At 43.5% G+C, this 19,825-nt stretch overlaps 1 protein-coding gene across 1 annotated transcript in view; it reads right to left on the bottom strand.

Annotated features, from left to right (window-relative positions):
• Positions 1-19,825, bottom strand: part of DNER (delta/notch like EGF repeat containing) — a 330,055-nt gene that overhangs the window by 151,109 nt on the left and 159,121 nt on the right. The window lies entirely within an intron of this gene.

The following is a 19,825-nucleotide window of genomic DNA, read 5'->3' as shown; positions in this document are numbered from 1 at the left end:
AATATCCCCCGAGGCCACCCTCTATACCAGCCAACCCAAGTGGCTCCCGATGCTCTCACAGGTGGGTAAGCAGCACACTCAGTGATGGGCTTATAGATAAATATGGTACTTCCTCACCAATCTGACTACACGGTTATCAATTAAGTTATGTGCCTTTACCCATCTAATAAAACAGGACCATTCACAGTTAGTACTACTAATCACACACTCTCTGATGTGTCGTAATTATCACCAGATGATCTTTCAGCCAGTGCAGCTACTTGTACATGGCAGGTAACAATATATGTGGGAAAAAAAATTTAGCCTCCAACTGGAGTGAAGAAATCACACTCTAAGTATTTTGCATCGATAATATCATGACTTTGGAGCACCCGGGTGGCTCAGTCAGATGAGCGTCAGTTTCGGCTCAGGTCATGTTCCCATAGCTTCGTGGGTTTGAGCCCCATGTTGGGCTCTGCACTGGCAGCGTGGAGCCTTCTTAGGATTCTCTCTCTCTCTCTCTCTCTCTCTCTCTCTCTCTGTCCTTCCCCTACTCACACTTTCTCTATCTCTCTCAAAATAAATAAAACTTTAAAAAAAATAATAATATTATTATTTCATTAAGAGAGTCTCTTTTTTCTAACAAGGCCATTTATTTATGTATAATTTTTAATTTCAAAATGAACAGCTTATAATTAACACTTCCATCATCCAGGAGAGAGATAGAAGATGCTTAAGACAAGGTGGCAAAAGTGATCCTAGACAGCCATACCCATTTTCCCGTGTGTTAGGTAAGTATAATAACCCCAAAATAGGATGACCACAGAATTCATCCTCAAATCCAGACTCTTTTTCGATCAAAATGGGAGCTCTTTTGGGGCACCTGGGCGGCTCAGTCGGTTGAGCCATCAACTCTTGATTTCAGCTCAGGTCATGATCCCAGGGTCATGGAATCAGGCCCCACATCAGGTGCCACACTGAGCATGGAGCCTGCTTGGGATTCTCTCTCTCTCCTTCTGCCCCCTCCCCCTCCTTGCTCTCTCTGTAGAATTAAAAATAATTTAATTAATTAATTAATTTAAGAACCTCGAGTGCTTTTATGATTTCAAGTGGACACAAGCATGAAGTGAGACTGTCTCAGTTAATGGGACAACATGGTCACCCTACACCTCATAGCCTGAGAAGCACCCAGAGGCCAGGAATCTGCAAAGTGTAAAGTACTATGTTAAAGCCAGGGATGTTTTTAATAGGCAGATGACAGATTCGAAACAACAATATAGGCCTTAATTCAATCCCCAAGTTTTAAGGTTAAGATGGAAGCTAAAGCCAGTCACAGTGGAGTGGAGGCACCTCTCAACTTCTGTTTGGGATTAGGAGATAAACGTTTCTTGGTGTCTCAGTAAAGACAGGTGCTACAGGTCTGATGCACTGTGGTATTTTATACTCACAGAGAACTAGTTGCTTTCTTCCTAAGATTTTTTTTTACTGAAAACTTTACTATTCATTGGTTTTGGGACAAGAAGAAAGCATGGTTCACGCAAGCACACTTCCTCTGTAGAGCTTTGCACTTCCTCTGTCATGGCACCGCCGTAGAGGCCTCACACAGCCTCCCAGCTGCCTTCATGCATGCCCAGCTCACTCCAACTCTGTAAACATTGCTCTCCCTACGTTACAGCCAGGATCTCACCTTATCTTTGAGCTTTTCCTCAACACCCCACCCCCTGCCAATTTCTACCACGTCCACCTGCCCAAGTAGACACCCTCATGTTCAGGTCCCCAGTTATTCTCTGTCTCAGGTGCTTTCCTCTCTTCCCACCTTTACTGAAGCTTCCTTAATGGCAACAGACAAGTCTTAGAGAAGCAGCTGATAAGAAGTCAGAAGGCAGGTACGTACTGGCCAAGAACAGCAAAGATAATTCCCTTGGAGAACTTTTTAGAATGTCTTATCACCCAACATGTCCACTTTAAAAAACAGCAATCATTTCAATGCATAAATTCCAGTTTAACTAAAAAATAGTTGCTTATCAACTTATGATTAACCATGACAGAGCGACAGAGCCTGCTACAATGGTAGAATGTACCAGAGTTCTTATTCTACAAGACGTTTTTACAAATAAAATAATGGAGGTAAAATCAGAGATCAGGAGTTATAAAGATGTCTTTTTATGTCCTTGCTTTGTTCTCTGGTTTCGTATCAAATTATTGTTAAAACCTGGGGCGCCTGGGTGGCTTAGTCGGTTAAGCGTCCGACTTTCGCTTAGGTCATGATCTCGCGGTTCCTGAGTTCAGGCCCCGCGTCGGGCTCTGTGCTGACTGCCAGCTCAGAGCCTGGAGCCTGTTTCAGTCTGTGACTCCCTCTCTCTCTGACCCTCCCCCTGCTCACGCTGTCTTTCTCTCTCTCTCTCCTAGAAATAAATAAAAATCTTTAAAAAAAAAATTATTGTTAAAACCTGTACCATCTGTCTATTTACTAAGCATTTAGATCACAGAATGCTATTTAATTCTGTAGAAAAGACCTCCCTCCAAAGGTTACTTTAAAAATTCTATTCAGCTATTAGATTTATATAGCCAGTAGTAATTCAAGTGAACGAGTAGTTAAAAATATACATGGTATGGGGCACCCGGGGGCTCAGTCAGTTAAGAGTTGAACTCTTGATTTTTGGCTCATGTCATGATCTCATAATTTGTGAGTTTGAGCCCTGTGCTGGGCTCTGTGCTGGCCTGCTTGGGATTCTCTCTCCCCCTCTCTCTGCCCCTCCCCTGCTTGTGCTCTTTCTCTCAAAATAAATAAACTTTAAAAAATATTAAGATATAGATAGATGAGATATAGGAGCACCTAGGTGGCTCAGTCGATTGAGTATCCAATTTTGGCTCAGGTCACAATCTCAAGGTTTGTAGGTTTGAGCCCCATGTCCGTCTCTGTGCCAACAGCTCGGAGCCTGGAGCCTGCTTCGGATTCTGTGTCTCCGTCTCTCTCTGCCCCTCCCCACTCACACTCTGTCTCCCTTCCTCTCTCAAAAATAAACATTTTTTAAAAATTTAAATATATATACATGGTATATTGATAGATAATTTGCTTCCATTTTCTCAATGAACATTTACTGAGCTCACTTCTACAAAGCAGGCACTGACTTAGATTCTCAGGGTACAAAGATGGTGCATTCTTGGTTTCTACCACACCAAACTTCCAGTCAAGAGCAGTGACCCTTGAGGCGCCTAGGTGGCTCAGTTGCTTAAGCATCCAACTTCAGCTCAGGCCATGATCTTGTGTTCTCGGGTTCAAGCCCCACATTGGGCTCTGTGCTGAAGGCTCAGAGCCTGGAGCCTGCTTCGAGTTCTGTGTCTCCCTATCTCCCTCTGCCCTTTCCCCACTCATGCTCTGTCTCTCTCTCTCTCTCAAAAACAAATAAATATTAAAAAAAAGAGAGAGAGAGAGAGAGCAGTGATCCTTAAACATTTTTGAAACTGGAAGCTTCATCATTTTGCACAGGCTTTTTCCATCAGTAGTCTGGGATGAACCTCTGGTAGGCATCTTTTTGGAAAAGACTCCCTAAGTAATTCGAACATTGTTTCCAGTTAAGAACCTTTGGTCTGGTAGAAAAACTAACCTCAGTAACACGAGTAATGTTATTACTAAGGTAAATCACCTGGAATTAGAGGCACGTATCTGAGCCTCTGAAAGCACATTTTACGCATCTATTTTTGAAAGTCCAGGTGACTCTGTGTTATTTAGACAATATTTCTGTTCTCCAGCTCATCGTAAGTCTCTGAAGTTCTTGGAGCCACCTCTGATAAAGGTTTCTATATTGACTTTATTTTTGCAATAAGACTGCAAGTATTCTGGCCCTAAAATACTTGAGTAAGCTATTAAAGAAATCAATCTTTGCAACAGCGTGCCACATATTACTGTGTAATTCCCAACTATGTCATCTAATCTCCCACAGTGAGTCCAAAGGACATGCATGCTATTTTCAACAGTACACGGTTCACACGAGGAGAACGGTGCCGGCCAGCTCCTTCTAGGTAAGACTGGAATTGCAGTAAGTTGTTGGCACTTGCCTTTGATCATGTCTCAGGGAAAATGCTTAGAGTTACTCATAATGAAAAGTAATACTGTCCAATTTAACTTTCATCAAACTGCAGCTGGGTTAGAGCAAAGCTGCCCTCAAGAAATCCCACAGGCCAAGAGCAGAAACTGTGCCCTATCCAAAGGGGCAGCAGGAAGACTCTGAAATGAAATCGAATTCATTATTTTTAAAAAAGGAAGTTCTACAGGGCTTTGTGAGCGACCATTTCAACGTTGTTGAAAGGCCAGTGTGGTTTCTTTGACACAGTGCTCAAACTGATGGACGCTTCTAACACACTTGCAAGAAACATGGAGCAGATGGCCACTATTTTTACTCTTCCTTCATCGCATGAAATCAATACACGTAACATAATTCTTGGTACAGACCTGGATAGAGAAGCCTGTCTTCATATTCAGAATTCTAAGATCCACGGGCCAACTGATCAAGTGGAGACACAAAACAAACCTCATGAAGTAGAAACGAAGATGGCGGTCTGGTTCTGTTCGTGGAGCCTCCTGGGAACTGGTTTTGTGAGCCCTGCCTCTTCAACGGTCTGACCAAAAACTAAAGAACTGATGCCATATAGCAGGCGTCCCTGGGGAGTTGCTCTAGCTAAAGGCTGGTTTAAACTCACAACAAGCAAGGGAAAGACAGAGAGGAGATTTAGAAAGAAAGCAGAGAAGAAGGAAGGAGGGAAGGAGGAGGAAGATGAGGAGGAACACCAAAGCACGGGAAGGGAAACAGGAGCACAGGCACACTAAGAGAGCGGAAATGGAGAAAGGAAATGGAGGCGCTCCAGCAAGCCCTTTGGGGACTCTCCCACTTCTGGTTATGCTGTATCACCCTCTCAGTCTCAAGAGAAAATACAGTCTTCGTTCCAACCACAACAAATGTGAAACCACAGTTCTTCGAGATGTTTCATGAATAAACATGGATTTAAATCATCATTGTGTATAGTCCAAGTCTATGATTCTGACTCTGAGGCAGAAGTATCAGGCCACGTTACGTGGACAGATCATGTGCTCCAGGGAGTAAGTGGGCGCAGTGGGGTGGCTGGGATGGGCTGCCGTGTGGCACGGAAGGAAGCTGCACTCATTGGTCCGCCAGTCAGCAGATGCCTCCCCAGCTCCAAGTGGGAGGCTGCTTTTAGGATGAGCTCTAAAGGCTGAGAATGAGCCAGCAAAGAGAGCTGAGAAGGTCACATGTCACATGGAGGAGGCGGTCATGTGTCACATGGATGGGAAGGTCAGCGTGACACACAGATGAAGACATCAGTGTGTCAATGGCCAGCACCTTGATGAGGATAGAGAGGCAGGAAGGGCCAGATCAGAGGGCATCTCGTGAAACTTAGTGAAATGGGAACCCATTGAAGAGCTTTAACCAGGGGAAAAGCACATGATTTATGCTTTTTCAAAGATCACATTGTGGAGGAAGAAACAAGGCTTCATATACATTGGGTGTGGGATCTGAGAGAAAGTAAAAATATCATATATACAGTAAGCAACTTTGTGGGGCTTGTACTGAGCAAGTGAATCAAGACTTCTGTTGTGAACAGACTAAATCTGAGATTGTGAAGAGACCCCCCTTTCCAAATAAAGCAGTCAAAAGCTAGTCAGTTGGACATAGAACACGGGTAGTTAGAAACATCAGGGCTGAATGTTTAAATCTGGGCCTCATCTGAATACAAATGGTGCTGTATTATTGGGACAGAGAAGGGCACTTAGGGAGAAGAAAGACAGAGAATAAGGAGCCAGAACCAAGCTTTACAGGCCAATATTCATGGTATAAACTTAGTTGTGTGTTGACATAAGGCCACAACAGAGTCATACTAGAATAATTAACTGACCCAAGTCGCTGCATGAACTTTCCACGGTGAGGTGGATGAGAAAAGACAAGATTTCTGCAGCATGGAGGACATCCGGAACTATATGACGGCAGACCTCTGACGACTTCAGCCCTGAAAGGGGACACTGTGGTCCCTGACAAAGAAAAACTGTGAAGGATGCTACATAGGTCAACTCAGTATTCAGATGCTGGGAAGGAAAAAGAAGAGGAAGAGAGGGAAGAGGAAGGCAGGGTGTGTTGGGGGGAGGGAGGGGGGAGGAGAAGAGCTACTACTACCCTTGGAGAGCCCACTTCTACTTCCGACACATCTGGGTGATTTCCCTAATGAGCCCGAGAATGATAAGGAAGGAGAACTTTCTCCAAGGATTATCCAGAGATCTGTTAACACCCTCCAGTAACTAGTTACGATGACAAATAAAAGTTGGGTTTCCTTCTCCCGCTCCCCGCTCTCCACTCCTCCTCCCCTACGCCTGCACAAAACCACGAGCAAACACTCTGCCCTGCCTACAACCCCACACTGTGCTCATTAACACGGTAGTAAAATGCTCTGCCATTAAGACAGTCCTTTTAAAATGGTAACTTTGCCAAACTCACCTCCCCTGGTGCTAATGAGAAGCTGAGAGCACCTGAAAGGGGGTCCAGTCATTATCTTTGGGGACAGAACGGTCAAGCATCAGTTGGGGGAGCAAGCGAGATGGTTGGATCTGGGCCATTAACTGTTTGTTTTACCACTTGTCCTCTTTAATATTAACGCTAAAGGGTCTTAAATGGACTTTGTAGTTAATACCTCATTGGGATTAATGGCAAATGGAATTTGCATTTCCCACTTCAGTGGTTTGACTAAAGACCATTTTCTTTCCTGTTAAAGGAAAGCATACGTGCAAAATAAGAATTCTGGCCGTAAATACTTGAGCAGTAGGTGTTGGAAACAGACTGCCAACTTCTCCTATTAAGACTTGGCGAGTCATTTGGCCCAAACCTATAACCTATAAAAACTGTTCACACTCCAGGAAGTCCCATGGCTGGCAGCTAACAGGCATGAAAGGCTTGAAATAGTACGGGTTCCAGCTCTGGCTGGAGACACAGGGTTTTGCATTAACATAGGCGTTGGGAAGGCAAACACCCCCAATTCCCACATCTCGTTCCACAGAAGCATGGATGTAACGGTGTGGCTGCGCCGACTTTTTTAAGAAGGTAGAATGGAGGTTCGTGCAAAGCTTAATAAGCTGGTTGGGACCCCCATGGATTGGTGACTCTGTGCTTTTGGACTGAGAAGCAAAATCCAAGAAACAAACCGTTGTTTGACCATGTCAGGCCAGAGGTAAAAGGAGACCTGGATGCAGGGAGCAAATATGAACCTTGATGGAATCCTAGACTGGGAGTTAGGGCAGAAAGTTGAATATGCACTAAAAAAGCAGTCACTACAACCTGTGTAGTGCCCGTCCACACCAACTACCGCAGGACCTCATTCACCGTCTTTTTGTCTTTTCGAAACAAAGCTCTCTTCAGATTTCCATCGAAAGCCTGGGTTCTGTTATTTGCTTGCCTGCTTACTTTTAAGTTTCGATCCTTAAAGCAGTATATTGCTTTTTGGAAAATTCACTCATATGGATTATTTCATTTTCTGTTGGTTCCCGAGTAAGATATGGTCAAAAACACTTTCTGTTTTAATTTTTTAAATTTTCTTTATTTATTTCTGAGAGAGAGAGAGAGAGAGAGACAGCATGAGCAGGGGAGGGTCAGAGAGAGAGGGAGACACAGAATCTAAAACAGGCTCCAGGCTCTGAGCTGGCAGTCAGCACAGAGCCCAACACGGGGCTCGAACCCACAAACCATGAGATCATGACCTGAGCCGAAGTCAGACGCTTAACTGACTGAGCCACCCAGGTGCCCCAGAAATGCTTTCTGAATCAGGAGACACAATGGCACATAAACAGCAATAGGCCAAACACGTCTACCATAGCCAGTCATCGAAGCCATCGGGTGGATTACACCTGGCCGAATGACTATGAAAAGTATGTATTGAGTAATATCATTTGCTCCAAGAAAAAGAAATTGCAGGGATAATAGGGAGCTACTATTGAAAAAATACAATCACTGCACTATCATCTGAAGACAGAATGCTGATTCTCAGCAAATCTTACTGTCAGAGGCAGCGGCCCTTAACCACTGCCTCCCAGCTGTGTCTGGATTTCAACAGCACCTTCTGTCTGTTCACCCCGCAGAGAAGACTCTGAAAAGTCAGTACGGAAACACAGGCTCTACACTGCAACATGGGCCAAGACTCATTAGACTGACATTCTACACTTTTCTAAAAGAAATATCTATTCCCACAGGAAAGGGTTACTAGCCCGCAGTGCTGTATTTCTGTTTAGTTTTTTTTTTTTTTCAAGAACATGTTTCACCCTTCTACACTTCTTTCTTTACTAATATTAGACTAAATTATTTGTCCCAAGTTAAGACTTGAACTACAGGAGTAACTGCTAGTTGCCCAGTGGTATCTACTCTCCTCACAGCGATTTAATAATAGACTTAGGAGTTTTTGCTGAGAACTGGGCCACCCAGTTAAAGAACATGTCTCTCCTCAGGGACAGGATGTGTGGCACTTCTGTGACGTACGTCTACCAAGACTGAGCAAGCACTGTCCTGCCCATTCCTCCCATCCCACTGACCCATACCAGTGGGGACAGCCAGTCTGAATCCAGAGATGGAAACTGTGTGATGAGGGTGCAGAATTTTCCTCTCCAGTCCTGGACCAGCTACCTCTACACTGTAACATGAAGACATGAACTTGGAACTTGGTTAAGCCAATGTATTTGAGGTCTCCCTATTACAACAGATGAGACTGGAGTCTAACCGATACAGGTGTGCAAAGGAATCCTATAAAACTCCTCCTGTGCTCCACCCACCACCTCTGAGCTTCGACTCATAAGGAGTCACCATTTAGCTACTACTTAATGTGGCAATCTCACAAAATACTAATTCCATCACTTCCCGCTCTCCTCTGTCTTCCTTAGTATTCACAAAGCAGGGTCAGCCGTGAGAGTGGCTACCTGTCAGACGGGGGAGGAGTGGGAGAGAACCGGGCACAAGCTTAGGAAAAACACCTAGTTGTCATTTTTTTTTATTATATAGGAATATACTAAATGTGCACGTTAACCTGCAGGTATAGTCTATAATTTGTAACATTTCATTTATTCTGTAGATAGTGTAAGTTTCACATTGCAGAAGTAGTTGCCCACAACATCTATTCCTCAATTCCAAATCAGTGCCTCCTAATTAGTGGCTTTACTATCTATACTAACGTGAGTAACCAGGCTCAGGGGCCTTCATTAGGGTAATGGGAGGTCATACTTGGCTCTACCACCAGATAGAGTTCTCACCACCTCTGAGTTTAGGAGAGTTATTTATATGACTCATGCCTTGGATTCTTTCTCTCTACCAGAGATAATGACACTACCTATTTCCTGAGGTGGTCATTATGATTAAACGTCTTAATATGGGCAAAGCTATTAGTACGGTGTAAGCATGTGGAAAGGACTCTATAAATCATGGTCATTATCGTCATCACCATTTTCACTGTCGTCATCATCACCATCAGCCCCATCACCACTACAACCACCACCATCCTGATCATCCACAGCAACATTAACAACCAACGTCTATTTAATTTTTTTTTAATGTTTTTATTTATTTCTAGGAGAGAGAGAGAGAGACAGCGTGAGCAGGGGAGGGTCAGAGAGACAGGGAGACACAGAATCTGAAACAGGCTCCAGGCTCTGAGCTAGCTGTCAGCACAGAGCCCGACGCGGGGCTCGAACCCACAAACCGCGAGATCATGACCTAAGCGAAAGTCGGACACTTAACCGACTAAGCCACCCAGGCGCCCCCCAACGTCTATTTAAAGTGGAGTCCTCGGGACACCTGGGTGGCTCAGTTGGTTAAGCATCCGACTTCAGCTCAGGTCATGACTTCACGGTTCGTGGGTCCGAGCCCCGCACTGGGCTCTGTGCTGACAGCTCAGAGCCTGGAGCCTGTTGTAGATTCTGTATCTCCCTCTCTCTCTGACTCTCCCCTGCTCATGCTGTCTCTCTCTCTCTCGCTCAGAAATAGATATTAAAAAAAAAACAAAAACACATTAAAGTGGGGTCCTCAATGGAATGCAGACTTGTGTAGGCCTGAGGAAATAGCTCTGGGAAAGGAGGTGCCCTGAGAAAACAGCAGTGCTGGGACTCAAGCGCGGAGGTCATTTAGAGAGTCCCCTAGCTCGGTTTCTCTGGTATCAAACCTTTTAAATGGAATTTTTTAAATCATTTCCACTTTTAAAAATTATTGCTAGAATTTAAGAATCGTGTCCAAATAAAAGTACACCAGACATACATAATAATGTGCCTTTTATTATCTATCGTTTTGAATAATTCATGCCTAGATTCTACTTTAAAAAGCCAGGCTCTAGGCTACATTTAAAGTTGTAAAAGAAAAATATGTGAATAAATGAGGATGGCTACAATTCATAGGATTAAGAGACATTTAAAAAAAAGTACAACCAGCAATTAATACAAGAAACACTGGCCAATATAATGGGCATGGTGGTATAAAAAATATTAAAATTATAAAATTTTATTTGAAGCAAAATTTACAACAAAGCCAGTCAAATCTCTCCCTGTGCCTATTTCTGGCACGAAGTAATCTCCATTTAGAAAAAAAAAAATTCATTGCATATGAAAACCACATCCTAATTGGATACATTTTTTAATGCCAGTTCCTGAATACTCATTGGTAGAACATGAAAATTAATTTGCACTTGCCTTTGAAATTTTGTTGGCTCGCGCAGAATATACAATTGAAATTCTTCATTTATTTAATCTTTTTCAATGCCTATTTGATCGCCTTTGCATAATCAGTTAGAATTGTATCACTTAATCTTCCATTTGTATAGTTTCAACTCATCAAATACTAGTAAATCAATTGCTAAATTACTATAGAGCTCATATACAGTTGTCCACTTCCTCCAGCCATTAATATCCAATGAATGTATTCTGATTAAGGGCATTACTAGGAACGCCAAAATAATTAATCACTTCTCTGCACTGATGTGAGGGTAACCGGAGATTATAAACGCACAGCTAATTGGGCTGCAGGTGACTCTGTAAATGTTAGGGAGTTAGAGAACGAGGCCTTCAGAGAAGCTGATATTAAAGCTGTTGATTGACATGTTTACCTTCTGGGCTGCTGCAAGCATTGTGGACACGATCTTTCTTCCAACTGCCTTTGTTCTATCGCGTTCCTTTGCTCTGCTTTGATTCAAAATCTCACATTTAAGTGGCCACCAACAAGATGGTCTGGTAACTTCAAGGTCACATGAAAGAAGTTACCTGAATTTACACATATTTGGTGAGAGCTCTAATTTGAGATGCATTTGCCTCTTGAATTATGCATAACAACTTTATCTTCCAGTGCATGTATTATTGTACTAAAAATAAAACTAGCCACCGTACTGCAGCGAAGTCCCAGTGGTATGCCATGATTTGAAAGAAAACGACTGGGAGGGATAGAGAGGTTGACTCAGACACTGTCTGTCTGGTTGGGCTATTTCTAGCTCATACGAGCATTGTTACCATAAGAACAGTCAGGCCCTTGGCTTCAGTCTTTGAGATGTTCAGAGGCAGCCTTGACTATCTGCTCCACTCTCTGGAGCTCCAGAAAGTTCTATACCACTCTGCCCCTCTCTTATCTGGCTCACAAACACTTACAATCATAATCACCTACGGAGTTTATTTAACAAACTGTTACGTTGGCCGCAGCCTGACCCAGTAAATCAGAATCTCTGGGGATGTGGCCAAAGACACCTGCAGTTTTGCCAGTTCCTCCTGATGTCCAACTGCCAGGTGTGTCGTCTTAAGGATGACTTCTTTTCTGCCACGTTAAAATCCGTATGTTTCGATAGGAACTATCCACGGGATGAATGTGCTTACCATTTCCTTCCCTTCGACAGCTCCTCCTTGCTAAGATCTTAAGGTGGCCTCCACAGCCCAGCGCACCTGACCTAGCCCACCTCTCTGCCACATCCCCACCTCTCTCGCCCTTGTTCTCAAAGCTCCAGCCTTGTGGCCTTGCTGCAGTTTCTCTGATATTACACGTTGTCTCCAGCCACAGGGCCTTTGCACATGCAGTTCCAGCCTTCAGCCTGGAAGGGTTTCCCCCACTGCCTAGTTAATAGTTCAGCCTCATTATCTTTCTTCAAGGTAGTGATCCACACTGCCCACACTGCCAGATTTTTATTATCAACTACAAGTCTCAGCACAGGGTTCTTTTTTATTGATTTGCAGAATCGTTACTACCTAGGTCCCCACCACAACACACGATTCATGAGGGAAAGGATTTTTATTTGTTTTCTTCATTGCTCTATTGCCAGCGCCAAGCAGGCACCCAGCTCAGTAGGTGCTCAATAAATACTTTGGGGAGGGGGTGCTCCCAGGCAGCTCAGTCAATTAAGCAACTGACTCTTGGTTTCGGCTCAGGTCATGATCTCACAGTTCGGGAGTTCGAGCCCCGCATCGGCCTCTGTGCTGGCAATGCAGAACCTGCTTGGGACTCTCTCTCTTCCCCCCTCTCTCTGCCCCTTCCCTGCTCGCTCACTCTCTCTCTCTCTCTCTCAAATAAATAAACTTATGAGGAATCTGGGTGGCTTAGTCGGTTAAGCATCTGACTTCGGCTCAGGTCATGATCTCATGGTTCGTGGGTTCGAGCCCCACGTCGGGCTCTGTGATGACAGCTAGCTCAGAGCCTGGAGCCTGTTTCAGATTCTGTATGTCTCTCTCTGACCTTCCCCTGCTCACACTGTCTCTGTCTCTCTCAGAAATAAACAAAACATTAAAGAAAAAATTCAAATAAATAAACTTAAAAATATTTTAAATAAGTAAAAATTAAATATTTCGGGGAGGGAAGAAGAGAGGAAGGTGGTGAGGGAGAGAGGGAGAAAGGACGGGCCCAGTGCCCGCGTGGGGTGCCGGCAAACGCGAGGTTACCAGAGGGACAAATAAGCAAAGAGAAACGAGGAACCCAGCAAAGAAAGCTGGTAGTGACCTAGCAAAGCCCTCTGGCCTCCCGCTGCCACTCTGGCGGACGGAGTAAACACTAAGCGCTGTGACCACGAAGCAAAGTGGTTTCAGCTTCACCCAGGAGCTGCCCTGAACACAGGGCCCCAGGCCAGTCTGGGTGGCAGGCCTCATTACCAACCGCCCACAATCAATACACCAGCCTGCTCCGGGGCGCACCAAGGAAGAAGAAAGCACACACTGCCCCTACTCCCAAGCAGCTCCCTCTCAAAGCTAAGTTCTAGAACTCTGTGTGACTGGCAGCTCAGTGGGCTGCAGAGGGCTTATCTGTCCGGAGCAGATTCTCTTTATGTCTCCGTCTTTACAGAAGTCCTGGGAACACTATCTGACTGTCAGTTCCTTCTAGGGCTACTCAGTGTAGCAAATTGAACATTCTATCTGTCTTTCTTTCAGCCTTTACTGCCCCAGATCCTAGTCTGACTCTGTTTGAACAGACGGCCTTCACTGCTGGAAAATCTCACAGAAATCACAGCGTGTAGTGTGGGGGCCCCAAAACAAAACAGAAATGAACCTCTGTTCATATCTGAAACAAAGAAAAAATGATCCAACACAGCAAGTGGGTTCTGGTCTTTCCCAGCTTCCGTTTCTTTGTTTAAATGAACTTTAGCGGCTCCTGGGTGGCTCAGCCAGTTAAGTGTCTGACTTCGGCTCAAGTCATGATCTTGCGGTTCATGGGTTCAAGTCCTGCATCAGGCTCTGTGCTAACAGCTCAGAGCCTGGAGCCTGCTTCAGATTCTGTGTCTCCCTGTCTCTCTGGCCCCTCCCTGCTCTCTCTCTCTCTCTCTCTCTCTCTTTCTCTCTCAAAAAAAAATCATTAACATAAAAAAAATTTTAAATAAAAAAAATAACTTTATTGAGGCATAATTTACATACAATAAAATACGATGAGGTTTCCCAAAATAAAAACTCTAGTAATTATGACCAAGGTCAAGATACAGAATATATTCTTAGTATACATTAATATATATTTCTGAAGTATGGCTGACATAGACTATTTTAGCTTCAGGAGTGCAACACAGTGATTCAACAATTGTGTACTTTACACTATGCTCACCCTAAGCGTGGTCACCATCTGTCACCGTACGACACTATTACAATATTATCGACTATATTCCTGTGCTGCACTTTACATCTCCGTGACTCATTTATTTTATAGCTGAAAGTTTGTACCTCTTAATCTCCACTTACTTCATGCATCCCCTCTGGCTTCCATTTCTAATGTTCATGGGAGGCCCTTGCCTGCTTCCTAGTGTAAAATCCAAGCTTTGGAACCAGGCTTTGTCAGTAGAAGCCAATCACACTTTAATATTCTGAAGGAAATGCTCCTTAAAATACAACTATCTCAGTTATAAAATGAGTATGTCACAGAGATGAGAAGTGCAGCATACGAGTAGGTTCATTAATGCTGAATGGCACCTGGGTGACTCAGTCCACTGAGAGCCTGACTCTTGATTGTGGCTCAGGTCATGATCTTAGGGTTGGGCTCTGTGCTGAGCATGGAGCTTGCTTAAGATTCATTCTCTCTCTCGATAGATAGATAGATATCCCTCTCCCTCTCTCCTTCTGCCCCACTCCCGGCTTGTGCGGGTGTCTTCTCTCTCCCTCTCTCTCAAAACAAACAAATAAACAAAAACAAACAAAAAGCTGAAATAAGGCTGTGTGGTGACAGGTAATAACGACACTTATTGTGGTAAGCACTGCATAATACATAAAGGCCCCAGGCCCTGCAGCAAGTGCAGCAGGCCACACTCAGTCCCCTGCCTTCACCGTGCCTACGACCTAAACCTCTGATGTCTGTCACTTTTGACTCTGCCTCTCTCTTTGCTCCCCTGACATGGAATCATGTCTAGAGAATCTACCTTCACAATGTCCCTAGGACGCGCTGACCTGCCATCTGCGGCCACCCCCCACCCCCCAGATCGGCTGTTCACGCTCACCGCCAAAATCTAGTCCAGAGCGATCACCGTATTATACCAGCACCACTGCCTCTACCTGTGTTCCATCTCCTTCACTGGAGAGTCTGACTCCTACCTCCTATCTTCTTTCGAGTCTTCCGTGGCTCACTTCTTGATGGAAATCCACTGCTCCAGCCTCACCGATCTCCCCACCAACACTGTCATTCATACCAGTCCCCCTACCCTGATGTGTTTCCCCCTTACACCTACTCCTCAGTTCAAGGCCAGGCTCAAAATATATAAGTCCAAAGACTGAACTTTCTGCTGGGTGATTATTCTTCCCTTCTGAGTTCATGTAGCCCTTAAAATTCATCCAATATTTAATGCACACTTTCTATAGTCTCATTTATCTCTTCATGTGCTCCTTATCATCTCAAAATCATTAATATCTAACAAGAGTAGCAATTACTTATTGTATGAGTATTTACTCTTCCCCTTACTCTTGCTTCAAAGGGAAAGGACTTGCTTGCTGGGTCAGTTCCCAGGCAAATCCTTCATAGTGGAGAACCCCAGGAATAGACAAGACAGAGGAACTAAAAGCCAACAAACAAATCCAAGACACTACACTGATATGTGGAAGAAAGGGCCAGATAGGCAATTTTAAAAAAAGACTTTTAAAGATTTCTTTAAAAAAAAAGAAAAGTCTCAATGTCTGGGTGTGGACTGAGATTTGGGGGGAGACAGACATTGAGAGTGGGGGGAGAGAATTTCACAAGGCCAGTGCTAAACACATGGAGACTGTTAAGAGAGCAACGAGGAGGAGGGAAGATTGATAAGAGTTTTGCTGTGTGATAAGAATGCATTCTTCCCACTGCTATTTGTGTTCTCTCAAAAACATGAATAAAGATTCCAAGTGTTTTAATCCATTTTTGACTACTGGACTGGGTTTATTTGACGTGACTATCTGAACAAGACTGCACACTGGGAGCACCCTCATCCACTGTTGGTGGGAATATAAACTCGTGCAGCCCCTCTGGAAAACAGTGTGGAGGTTCCTCAAAAAATTAACAATAGAACTCCCCTATGACCCAGCAGTAGCACTGTTAGGAATTTACCCAAGGGGTACAGGAGTGCTGATGCCTAGGGGCACATGGACCCCAATGTTCATAGCAGCACTCTCAACAATAGCCAAAACATGCAAAGAGCCTAAATGTCCATCAACGGACAAATGGATCAAGAAGACGTGGTTTATCTATACGATGGAATACTACATGGCAATGAGAAAGAATGAAATCTGGCCACGTGTAGCAACATGGATGGAACTTGAGGGTGTTATGCTGAGTGAAAAAAGTCAGGCAGAGAAGGACAGATACCATATGTTTGCACATACAGGAGAATTAGGAGGAACTTAACGGAGGACCATGGGGGAGAAGAAGGGAAAAATAGTGGGGGAAAGGGAGGGAGGCAAACCATGAGAGACTCTTGAATGCTGAGAACAAACTGAGGGCTGATGGGGGTGAGGAGGAGGGGAAGGGGGGTGATGGGCATGGAGGAGGGCACTTGTGGGGATGAGCACTGGGTGTTCTATGGAAACCAACTTCACAATAAACTATTTAAAAAAAAAAAAAAAAAGACTGAACCATGGGACAGTAAGAGTTACCTGGGTTACATGAGTATGTCCTGTCTGCCTGGAGCCTAAAATCTCTCAAATTCAAGAACTGGAACCTTCTATGTCTTTGTATCCCCAGTACTGAGCACAGTGTCCTACATGTGGTAATTAATCAATAAACGTTCGTTGATGGTAAACAGAGATGTGGATGGATGAGCAGAGGATGCAGACCCTGTTGTTTTTTTTTAACACAGTCGCGTTCCAGAGGCTGGCGTCTGTTATTACTGATGTAGCCAAACAGTATTTGTCAGTGTTTTTATTTAATGAGATTTCCCATTTGTCTACCAAGCAAATATAACTTTTGTAGGTCAAAGTCACAATTATGGCATTAAAACAGGATAACCATGAGCACATTGCTTGTTAGGGATGTATGTGAGTACCAAAAATATCTTGGCATTCAAAACCCAAATGTCAGAGAGAGCATTAGAGAAAAGGAAGCAAAGGAAGACTTGTTGAAATGCAATCCTAATTATTTATACTCCTCACCAAAAACTAGACAGCTTTCTCCTGCTGACATGCCCTATTTTGGTCCATTTACTTGCTGCTCTGAGTTTCAGACCCAAGAGCTTTGTGAAAAACAGTTACGACTACCATGATCTTGTGTCAAAGTCAAGTCATTATCTCTAAAGCATCCCTAATGGGTTTTCAAAATGTTTGTCTTTTCTGGAAAATCCTTTGCCCCGTTCTCACGGAATAATTCTGACCTCATAAAAAAACTGCCATAGATGAAACTTAAACATCTACCTCCAGGATATAGAAACGGGAAAGCAAAAGAATCTGAGAGGAGATAGAAGTGGAATTGGGGCTGTAGCCTTCTGGAATATGAATGTTCTTTGTATAACATTAAGCAGGAGAAATGTGACTAGAACCTGAGTGTGTGGCAGGGACCATGACTAATGTTTGTTCCCCGTCTCCCCTCCCCCCACCATTTGATGCCACTTGGACATGTACAAAATCAATAATATAATGAAAAGATTCTGTTTACTATGACTCTGATGTGTAAGCACTTTATATATGTCCTGCTTAAAGAGATTTGTATACTGTCCTTTCTCTGGAAACTGTTAATGACCATTTTCTGCCTTGCAGAGATCCCTGAACGTTTCAAATGGCTAAGGCAGTTGTTAAGAGGTGTATGTAAATGTGAAGCTGAATCGAGTTCACGGCCACTAGCCACAAGTGGGTGGAAAGGGGACACTGTGCTATTTCAAAGATAAACTGGCTGTCCTGAGTGAAAATTGGAAGAAACTTAAGGACAGTTTGATAACACATATGAAAGTTGTTATTAAAATATACAAACTCTTTGACCCAGCAAATTCCGTATCTGGAAATTTAACCCAAATAAATCATCAGAAAGGATATAAATACAAGGCTATAACAGTGCTAGAAATTCCATCTGAAAAGGCAAAAGACATGAAATAAATTACAGTACATTGATTTGCTGGAACAGTCTACAGCCACGAAGAAGACTGCAGGCTATTCACACAAAAGAATGTCAGTGGCACATGAAGTGAAAAGGGCAAATAACCAAACAGCATATGGATGTGTTCCTCTTACCAAAAATTAGTGTGAATATTATCTATGCTTAGATTATCTACTGTCACAGAGCCTTCAAAGTTTACAAAAGAGAGTACATTATAGTCCCAGGGTTTAGCCCTAATAATCAATCTTTCCCTCCCTACCTCCCCTTTTCTTCCTCTCTTTCCCACACTCCCTCTCTCCCCTCCCTCCCCCTTAGAAAGAAGAAAAAGAGGTAAAATGGAGGGGCAGAAACTTGGCTGTAAACACAGCAATTAATGAAATTACTTTCTTACTTGAAATTTGCATGGACAGAAGCTAAGAAAAGCTTGCCAGTAAACTGGTATAGCCCTGAGAAGGTGTGTCTCTAAGTTAAAAGAAAAAAAAAAAACAGTTCGATCAAATTCTGTGGATAAGATTTGGGTTAAAACTATTATCAGTTAAGTAGTAATGTATTTCTTTTTTTTTTTAATATTTTTATTTATTTCTAGGAGAGAGAGAGAGACAGCGTGAGCAGGGGAGGGCCAGAGAGAGAGGGAGATACAGACTCTGAAATAGGCTCCAGGCTCTGAGCTGGCAGTCAGCACAGAGCCCGACGCGGGGCTTGAACCCACGAACTGCGAGATCATGACCTAAGCGAAAGTCGGACGCTTAACCGACTAAGCCACCCAGGCGCCCCAGAAGTAATGTATTTCTTTTCAGAGTTAACAAGAAAGTCTTTACAATATAAAGATAATTTTCCTTACCACTTAATTTCTCCAAAGTAATCTATTAGAAAAATGTGCTACTTTTTTTTTTTTTAATAAAAGGCTGAAGGAAGAAGGAGAAAGGGAGAATTTAGGGTTATGAAGACATCACCTTGAGTTTGCATCTCAAAACCAAACAAACCATCCACCTGATGCATCAGGCCCACATAATAGGAGAATTACCAGAAGTCTCTTTGTTCTCTTAAATTCAGAAATTGATGCTTGAAATCTAAGAAGCAGCTCTGTAACAGACAGTCGTGCTAGGAGGCACAGACCTGGGCTCATTCTACTCTGTCACGTGGTTGTCCTTTACTTCCTGGTGAGTTCCCAGGATTTGCACAAACTACGGGGTGTGAAAGAACGACCTGAGGAGCTTGTCAAGGAATCTGATGTGGACCAGCCAGGTCTGTGGGTCGACCAGCAATCTGCTATCCTCAAAGCCTGATTCCAGACTGTCCTGGAGGGTAAGAGAAACATCTCAGGCCACCGCAGCTGGTGCAACCAACACTCAGTGGGGCTCCGGGAACCTCAGACTGTCAACTCTAGGGACGACGCATGGCCATATGGAATGTGGCTTTGTTAACAATGCTTAGTTTATCACCACAATTGATAGGTACCAATGGATCCGTGATGCTGATCATGCCAGTATTTAGGAAAATACGAGCAAGGCATTGAAGTGCAAGGACACCTAATAAAAACAAATTCTAGTATTCAATACCAATAATAAAAATACTGAAAAACAATAATCGTGATTGCTAATAACCTAGAAATGTTTTGATTTAAGTAAAATTTAATTTAACAGAAATCTTCCAATCAGGCAAATGGGAGCTAGAAGAATTTTATCCAAACTCTGCTGTTCAGGGCAGCCTTACCAGTCCCCTACTTTTGTTCCAACTATTGATTTTTATTTGAACACTTCCAAGTGTCTTTTCTCTCTCCTGCAGGGAGTTCAATAGACCACATCCAGCTGTGGTTTTACGGTGACCATGAA

This window comes from Hyaena hyaena, unplaced genomic scaffold (assembly GCF_003009895.1).
Source record: "Hyaena hyaena isolate Hyena2069 unplaced genomic scaffold, ASM300989v1 scaffold_86, whole genome shotgun sequence".
NCBI classification, from domain to species: Eukaryota; Metazoa; Chordata; class Mammalia; order Carnivora; family Hyaenidae; genus Hyaena; species Hyaena hyaena.
Note: the sequence above shows the minus strand (reverse complement) of the source record. Positions and strands in the feature narration are given on the sequence as shown.